The sequence below is a fragment of the Frankliniella occidentalis genome, unplaced genomic scaffold, assembly GCF_000697945.3.
Source record: "Frankliniella occidentalis isolate FOCC.00 unplaced genomic scaffold, Focc_3.1 Scaffold15, whole genome shotgun sequence".
NCBI classification, from domain to species: Eukaryota; Metazoa; Arthropoda; class Insecta; order Thysanoptera; family Thripidae; genus Frankliniella; species Frankliniella occidentalis.
The window spans coordinates 1,477,476-1,485,650 of record NW_026267145.1 but is presented as its reverse complement, the minus strand read 5'-3'; the positions used below and the strand labels follow the sequence as shown (position 1 = coordinate 1,485,650).

The 8,175-nt window shown below is 49.4% G+C and overlaps 1 protein-coding gene across 1 annotated transcript in view; it reads right to left on the bottom strand.

Annotated features, from left to right (window-relative positions):
- LOC113211630 (zinc finger protein castor homolog 1) overlaps positions 1-8,175 on the bottom strand; it is a 190,341-nt gene that overhangs the window by 158,125 nt on the left and 24,041 nt on the right. The window contains exon 2 of the mRNA XM_052263927.1: positions 3,011-3,122. The gene's annotated coding sequence lies outside the window, so the exon portion shown is untranslated. The remainder of the gene's footprint in view (positions 1-3,010; positions 3,123-8,175) is intronic.

Here is an 8,175-nt window from a genome sequence, read left to right as displayed (position 1 = left end):
TGTGCAGCTTGTTTGCAAAGGCCAAAATACTCCCACTGTGGTAAATCAATACAAGGTAGGTGATCTGCGCCATCCTGGTTTTAAAAAATCTGGTGTCCGGGCTATCTACAACACAGCAGTATCCAGAAAAACACTCATATTGTTGTTGTGAAGTAACCTGCAATCGTGAACAAACTACAAAAATTGCCCCCTTTTTTTAACATTAGATATTTCACTTCTGAGACCTAAGTATTTTTTTTCCAACCCCCTTTTACGCGCCTCGGAATGGTAAAGATTTGCCTTACGCATTTCAGTGTCTAGAAGGAACCTTCGAGGTACCCTGAAAATTTCAGACCTCCAGCTCAACTCTTTGTTGTTACACGAACGATGGACTTACGAACACGAGAGCGGTTGAAGAAGGCCGCTTCCTTCAAGTCCGAGTTCCTTCAAGTTTCCCCTTGTTATCGTAAAAAAAAACGGACATTGACTTTACGGGACAGCAGCGAGAACAGCGAAATATTTGCATTGCGTTTCGCTCTCAAGGTGCATTTCTCAAGCACACTTCCAACGCGCCTACATGCTAGCCAAGCAGGAGGACACAGCCGACATTGCACCACGGCGTTTAATTAATAAATTACAAAGTATAGCACACCATAAATTATGATGATTTCATCGCGATTTTTGTCTAGCTGGCCGCTCCGCCGCCAACACTGCTCCACTGCGGTACTATTAGCACAAAGGTATTGCGCGGCGCGCGCTTTTAATTAAACGATTTCCCGCCAGGACATGAAATATGGCAATCACATTTGACGTGGCGTGCGCGCCGGATTCCTCCGGGAAGAGGAAGGGGGGCTGATCCGCGTGTGGCACGCGCCACGCCCGGCCACCACGCCCAGGTCCATACGGCTGCACACTGAGTCATGCCGCCGCGTCACGGGGGCCGCTCCGCAGACAACTTCATTAGCTCACTATGTGGCTCAAGTTCAACACGGGGACCGCCAGGCACGGAGACAGTTGAGTCAGATCAGCTAACTAGCCAAATGCTTTCTTCTAGCCAGGCAAGCAGCGGCCCTCACAGTGGTTTGCAAGTTTGACAGATTTAGTTGACAGCTTTCACAATACAATGTAAATATATGTGTTTCCCCGTTATTTCCAATCGCAGGCATTGCTGTACGTCATACTAATTGGCATGATTAGACGAGACGCTGAGTGGCCCCAGACGCCCCAAGCAACTCTTTCTAGTCGGTCGAGGACTCGACAAGCCCCACACTCGTCCCGCCACCCGACCCTCCACAGGATCACAATGTTTTCGCCCGGCACGGGGTCGATTATGCAGATGTCGCGAAACACGCGAGCGCGAGCAGCCGGTAGGATCGCTTAATGATTTGCCGATGATCCGGGCCGGTGTTAGTATGCGATACTGTCATCGCGCCGTCAAAGGGTTCGACAGAGCGGCGTCTCTCTACGGGTGGCTGATTCTGATTCTGGCGAAATCCATTAGAGATTAATGCATCATCCATGCTCACGGCAGACGCGCCAATAGTTATCGTCTGTCGCAGTGACGTCCCACACAACGCAGGGTTCGCAAAATTATAGAACAAAGCAGCACACAATCGGGTCATGGACACTTTTTCGACGATACGGTCGTCGGTCGTCTACGCAGGGGCATTTTCACAGATCCTGGGGCGCAGGGCAAAGAGGGGGTCGGGGGCAAAATGTTACACCCACCACCCACCCACCAGACCAGCGCCATCGCGCAACACAACAACTAACACTTTGCCCCAATAAGCTCCATCCTCTCAAAATGATACGATTCATACTTCAGTACAATATACAATGGGTGATTCCATTGGGGAAATGAACAAACCTAATAGACCTAATACGGTGGTTTTTGTGTGTATTTCGGAAGTCTCGAGTCTCTTTAATTGTGACTGTTTAAAACGTAACTGTGCACATGGTCGATCTGGGCGCCAACTGGTTTAACAGAATATCAAAGTAAACTAATTTGCTATATTTAATCAAGTTAAACAAAGGCATTTTAACACATTGTTTCCATATACCACAGGTCATGAACGCACCAGGCAGAAAGGAAACCAGGATAGCAACGATATGCAGAGTGCTGCCCTATCGGTCGCGGTTTCCCTTCAATCAATCATGGAAAGAGCAACGCCGTTCATTCATACTGCAGAGCCCCCCTCTCCCCGTCTTTGCATCCACTTCTCCAACGACTCGTCACGATATCTACTACACAAATCGATATATTACCATCGATATATATCAGTATGCTGTGGATTGCCGCACCTTTGTGCGTTGCGGTTTTAGCGCACATCCGCCGCAGGTTCATATGGATTGGCCACAGGTAATGTCTCTTGAAAATATCGACGCATCGAAAAAAATGTCTGCAATCCCACACCATCTGCTGTCGCTCTTTGAACTACCTCGCCAGCCCATGGGCTGCACCTGCCACGTTTGGCTCGTACGAGGATATTTGCCTACGCATAATACAACAAGATATTATTACCATAACCTCTGTGTGTACGCATCTTACCTTGAAATCCGCTGGTTTTGAACAGCTCGGCTATACAATCGTCCCAACATTAAAGCAGCATCCATTGTGTAGTGCACTGATAACGGACGTGAAACAATTCATGAACATTGACGCAGAACCCTCTTTCCCGAACTGTAAGACTGTGATTCCAATTTCAAAATTTCGGTAAAGAGTCCTGACAGACTATTATTACGTGAAACGGCGCTAGCTAAGCGCGAAACTCTTAACGTACGCGTATGCAGCGACTTCTCAATGGGATGGGGAGGAAGACAAGAAAAGGTGTAACGCAGGGATTGGGAGGGGGGGGGGCTGAGCTAGGCCGTACCACACCGCTGATGCTTATCTGTGGCTGCGCGGCCCCCGCGGCCACTCTCAGCTGGAAACGCTCCTACTCCACGGAAACCAGCCCGGCTCTATATGCCGTGTCGGTCCAACTCTTGCCATGCGCTACCAAGGCACTTCCATTAACTCCTGTTTTCTCACCTTGCGTAGCAGCCAGCAGTCCGGTGGCTTAGAGGCGGCGGTGGCGTTGAAGTTGCTACGCGCGCGTCCCGGCACATGCGCTACTGTCGGTGCGCTTGCTCGCCCTCGGCATCTGAAAAAGGTCAAAGAACAATGCATCAAATTTCAAAAACCTCGCCGAATACGTCGATTTTCGAACCAACTGTGTTGAGAACACCTGTTCTAATCGGGGTTCTATATAAGCCACAGCTAACTGTGTCTAAGGCTCAATTGCGTAAGTAGTTTATTAGATCGAAATAAGCATGCTTAAATCGGACAAGGCCGACCTTTGTGGCTTCCCCCGTGGACTGGAAACATAATCTTTTTTTGCTTCTGGTGCTAGCTACTGTCAGTCTACAAGATGGCACCTTGATCCGAAGTTGATCTAAGATACGTTAATAGGTCACTATTTTGGACCAAAATCACGTCATGCTGAAACTGCCAAATCTGCGGAAAACGATGCTAAAGTAATGAGGTTTTACCAATGAAAAACAAGGCATTTAGTGCCTTCTAACGTTTATTGTTCTAAAACCTGCGTGATAGGGTAGTGCATAAATACGAAAATCTGCTTTAAAAAGGTGCAGTAAGCTTTGCCAAGGATTGAATAAAATGTGAAGAACAATGTACTTTGCAGGTGTAAAGAGAGAAGTATCGTCTGGCACACAGAGATCGTTCTTGACCCCCCCCCCCCCCACACACACACAAATAAATATAAAAAAAAACAAATTTATAGAGACAGAAAACGAAAAATATTAAATAGAGCAAAAACAGAAAAGAAGGAAAAATCTAAAAATTGTAGACAACGTAAGTTCAGGAAGTTTATTTTCCCACCCACGTTGATTAATCCAGATTCTTTGCATTCGCTTCGCACCACCTCCGGCGTGCTACACCGTCCGCAAAGTCCCCCAGGTGTTCCACCTGTTCCATACACAATTTCCAACGCCAATGAGGAAACGCCATCAGAAAAATCTCCATAAACACGATAGCCTGAGACGATAGCGCAGTGATTAATTAATTCGATTAATTAAACGATGGGCTACCGACAGCAATGCAGCGAGAAGGGGAGGGGAGAGAATAGTGTGAGAGGTCGAGGCAGATCTGAGAGAAAACTTGCTTGAAAAACGGATTGCTGGTTTCCGAGTTATTCTGGTTTACAAGATGTTGGAATTCTGTAGAATGATGGCGCACTTTAGATCGGACGTCTCACAACTTGTTTTTATACAGGCCGGCCGTACCGCTTCACGCCACTGACCGTCGCCGCGCTAAAACGCCGTAAGTCAGTGCGTTCCTTTCGAAAGCTACGCGTCTTGCCTCTGCCCTGCAAGCTACCTCCAAACCCTCGGGCTGTTGACTTCTTTAAATGCGCATCGTGGAATAAGTGTTCCTAATTATAATACAGGAAAAGAGAAACGCCCCAAAACAGCGGAAAACTAAGCGGTTTTAACGTGAAATCTTATCTGGGGTAATTAAAGGTAAAGTGCTTCTCAAGTGTATCCGCATAACAAAGAGACACTAGTATGAGCGTTTTAACTATCAGAAACTGAAAGTGGTTACATTTCAAAATCTTGAACTTGATTGCCGGCCCCACCTACACATGAATAACTTTTAGATATGCTTTTATAAACTGCCACTTTGTGCAACAGTTGTGCAATATGCTTGTATACACACTCAAAAGGGGTGGGGACCATTTTTAGACGAAAGCTTAGAAGTGGCCGTGTGCACATTTTCTTCAGATACAAATGTGTGTGTGAGCGGGGTACAGGTACAAGTTGCACCTAAACCGAATTAAATGATTTCACTTGTCTACGACTTTGAAACCAAGTTACTTCTGATTTACATGTGCACAAGGGCACATATAACTTGGGTAAAAAACTGTCCCTCCCGATTCAGTGTACACTTTCGTTATCTTGAAATGATACTTGCGTCTGACTCACTTTAGTCAATGAGGCCAAAAAAGGGCGCTGGGAAACCCAATTTTAGGTTTATGTTCGAACCCCCGTTCAACTTTTTTTATTAATACAGATTACACGGCACGCCCTACGTTGATGACCAAACTCCCCCGTTCTTTTTGAATAAAGTCAGATTTACGACCCACGCCGCGACGCTGCTCGACATTTCACGCACGGGCGATCCGCGTAAAAAAAAAAAAACAACTTAATTTAGAAACGCCCAGTGCGGGAAATAATAAAAGTGGAAAATCTGCCGACGTTATTTATTGTCTTTAAATACGAGAAACGAATGTGATTCCAGGCGATTCCAGGATCCTTGAAAAGAGCCACAAAAGGGGTCAAAGAGCAGGCGGGAGGAAAGGCCGGCTCGTCACCCGCCTCGCCGCGCCAAGTGGATGTGATTCGGGCTTCCTTCCTGCTAAGCCTCTCGGACTCATCCATTACAGGTCCACGCGCCTGCACGGAGGCAAATGACGCCCTAGACAGCTCCTGGCAAGGAGTGAGAATATGATAAATGCGCCAGATAAGCGGAGACACGACAACGGGATTTGTATTCCGGAGCGAACGTTTCCATCAAAAAGCCAAAGAACACGACCGCAACCAGTTTGTTTCACACTCTGCTGGAGTGTGGCGACCGGCAAGGCGGCGGCCCGCCTGCCGCCACGGCCACCGCCCGTTTAGTGGAAAATAAAACTCTCGCACACACAAATAATTCATTTATTGGCGGGGAGGTCAACGGGTATGCTGTGTCCTCGCTCACTTATTCAAACACAAGCACACAGCCACAATCCATAGAAGCATGGCAGACCCTATTCGCATGAAAAAGGGAAGAGGCGAAGCACGGTCCAGCCGGGCCACACAAAGTAGGATCGATCTCATTCATCCCAGAGACCGCAGTGAGACATCTCACGCCGATTTTACGAGCTCGTTCAACACACACGGTGTCCACCGCTAATCCACCTTACATAGCGCCCCTGCCCACCGTAAAACGGAGCTTTGCAATTTACAATCCTATCTGGGCCGCTTTTCTTTTTATCTGCTCTTATCAGACTCCCCATATATGCCATATGCCTTTTCACTCTTTTTACCAAACCACGTGTGTCTCGTTCTGCTATTCTTAAGAATAGACTTTTTACACACACTTCTTTTATATATCTTAGGAAACAATGAAGGAGGGAACGACACTTGCTGAAATGCTAATCTTCATGCGTTACGCAAAGAACATTTTTCGCAATCTACAAAATAATACAAAACCAACTGCATTATTTTCTTATGAAGAAGAGAATGCAAAAGCTCGTATCCTTGCCAAGTCATGGTTGCGATCTACACCAAACACGCCCTGATACACGCAGAGCTCGAGCCCGACAAAGCAGCAACAGCCAGTAGTGGATCCGTCCTGCACACAACGTCGAAACAACAACAACAAAAAATCGTCAGAGGATAAATGAACGAGAAGTCAATATTTATGCGCGCGGCACAAAATACCTGGCCGGCCGAGCTCGGTGGGTCATTACCGTATTTCGCGTGCGCGTCTTGTCGGGCAGCGAGGCAAGGCGTGTGCGGTAGCCGCTAAGTCTTTCGGGGCGGGCAGAGCCAAGGCAGATGCAGTGCCAAAGGCAGTGCGGGACACCTCTCACCGCGTTCCGTGCTGTGCTCATCGAGGGAAACTCTTAACACACGAACCATTCCAGGCACTGGAAACTCCAACGATTACACACAGAAAACAGACCTACGACATGTTTGAAGCCGAAAACCGCATCCTACTACAGCATAGCGATGACGCTCAAAAGAAAAGGGCACTTTTGCCTAGAAAACAGTACTTTAACAGTGACACATTAGCGAAAAGGGGGGAGCACAAAGTAAGTTCACAGAATCGTTTAAAAATGTTTTGCCTTTCAATCAGACATTTGCGACAATTATTCAGCCCTATTTCGCACAAGGCCGGATGAGAGGTCGGTGGGGTGTGCCCATTTATTGGGTGGGTTCTGGAGTGCGTCCGCAGCCACTTTATAGAGCTGTTGCTCGGTCCGGTACACGACAAGGCCCGCCTTTGCGCTTCTCTTCATATTTCAGAGGCAGTTTGCGCGGCGTAAAGCACTCGCCGGCCATGTAAATGCTGCACGGAGGCTTGTTCTCTCCGCCCTATAGCCCCGCGGAACACCACGGCGTGGCGGGAGCGCCGATCGGCCCGATCACTCGCCTCGATGCCACGATTAGATCGATTTAAAACGTCCAAGATTGCCTTAAAATGTGTGGCAGTGGGGTGGGTTTCCTTGAGCATCCAAAGCATCGTGGTGGTGCTGTTTACTGATCCTCCCTCCCTCTATTTGACGGCGCCATTACCCTCTCGTAAGGGCAGGCGGGCAGGCCGCGAAGGGAAGCCAGCGGGGCGAAAGCAATTAGAATAGCCTGCCACGCCTGGACAGACCGCACATCTTCGGACGTGAACGTTTCGACGGGCCGACCGCCGAAGGGTGGATAGGGCGGTGCGGTGCACTGCGGTCCGGCCGGGGGGAAAGCGAGCGGCCGGCAGCGGCAGGTCCATTGATACGAGCGCCGCCCGCGCCTTCCTCCTCGCCGTCCTCAAAGTCGAGTAACCGGCCGAGCCGAGCCGATGCACTGCTGCTCTTTGAGAAGGTCGGCGCTCTGCATGCGTCTCGTTTTATTGCAAAAACCAATCATTGGCCGTTGACTTTCATCTCGCGGTGAAATACGACTACACGCGCCCCGCCGCCACGCCACGCCCGGTGCGCGCCGCGCTGCCCTTTCGGGTCCGCCCCGCGCTTTACGGGTCGGGAAAATCAGCCGCAAGGAGGAAAGCCCGCAGCGAGGCTAACGCCGGGCCGGTTAGCATCAGACTTATCGCACGTTGTCAGCGTGTGTGTTCGCGTGCGCGCCTCTCGCGAAAAGTCTCTCCGGGCGTCCGCTCGTCCGCCCCGCCCACTGCGATGCAGAGATAGGACCATCAGCCATCACTCGCGTGATAACGGAAATGAGCCACGCGCACCACCACTGCCGCACAGGCCCTCGAAACAAAGCAGGCGGTCAGGGGTCACGGGCGCGCATGACGACTTTCGTGAGGAACTCTTGATCAAGTTGAGGACAACACGTGTGTACATGGACGGTAGCGTTTGCGGCGGGAACGAGTAGTAGCTCAGAGAGAGAGAGAGAGAGAGAGAGAGAGAGAGAGAGAGAGAG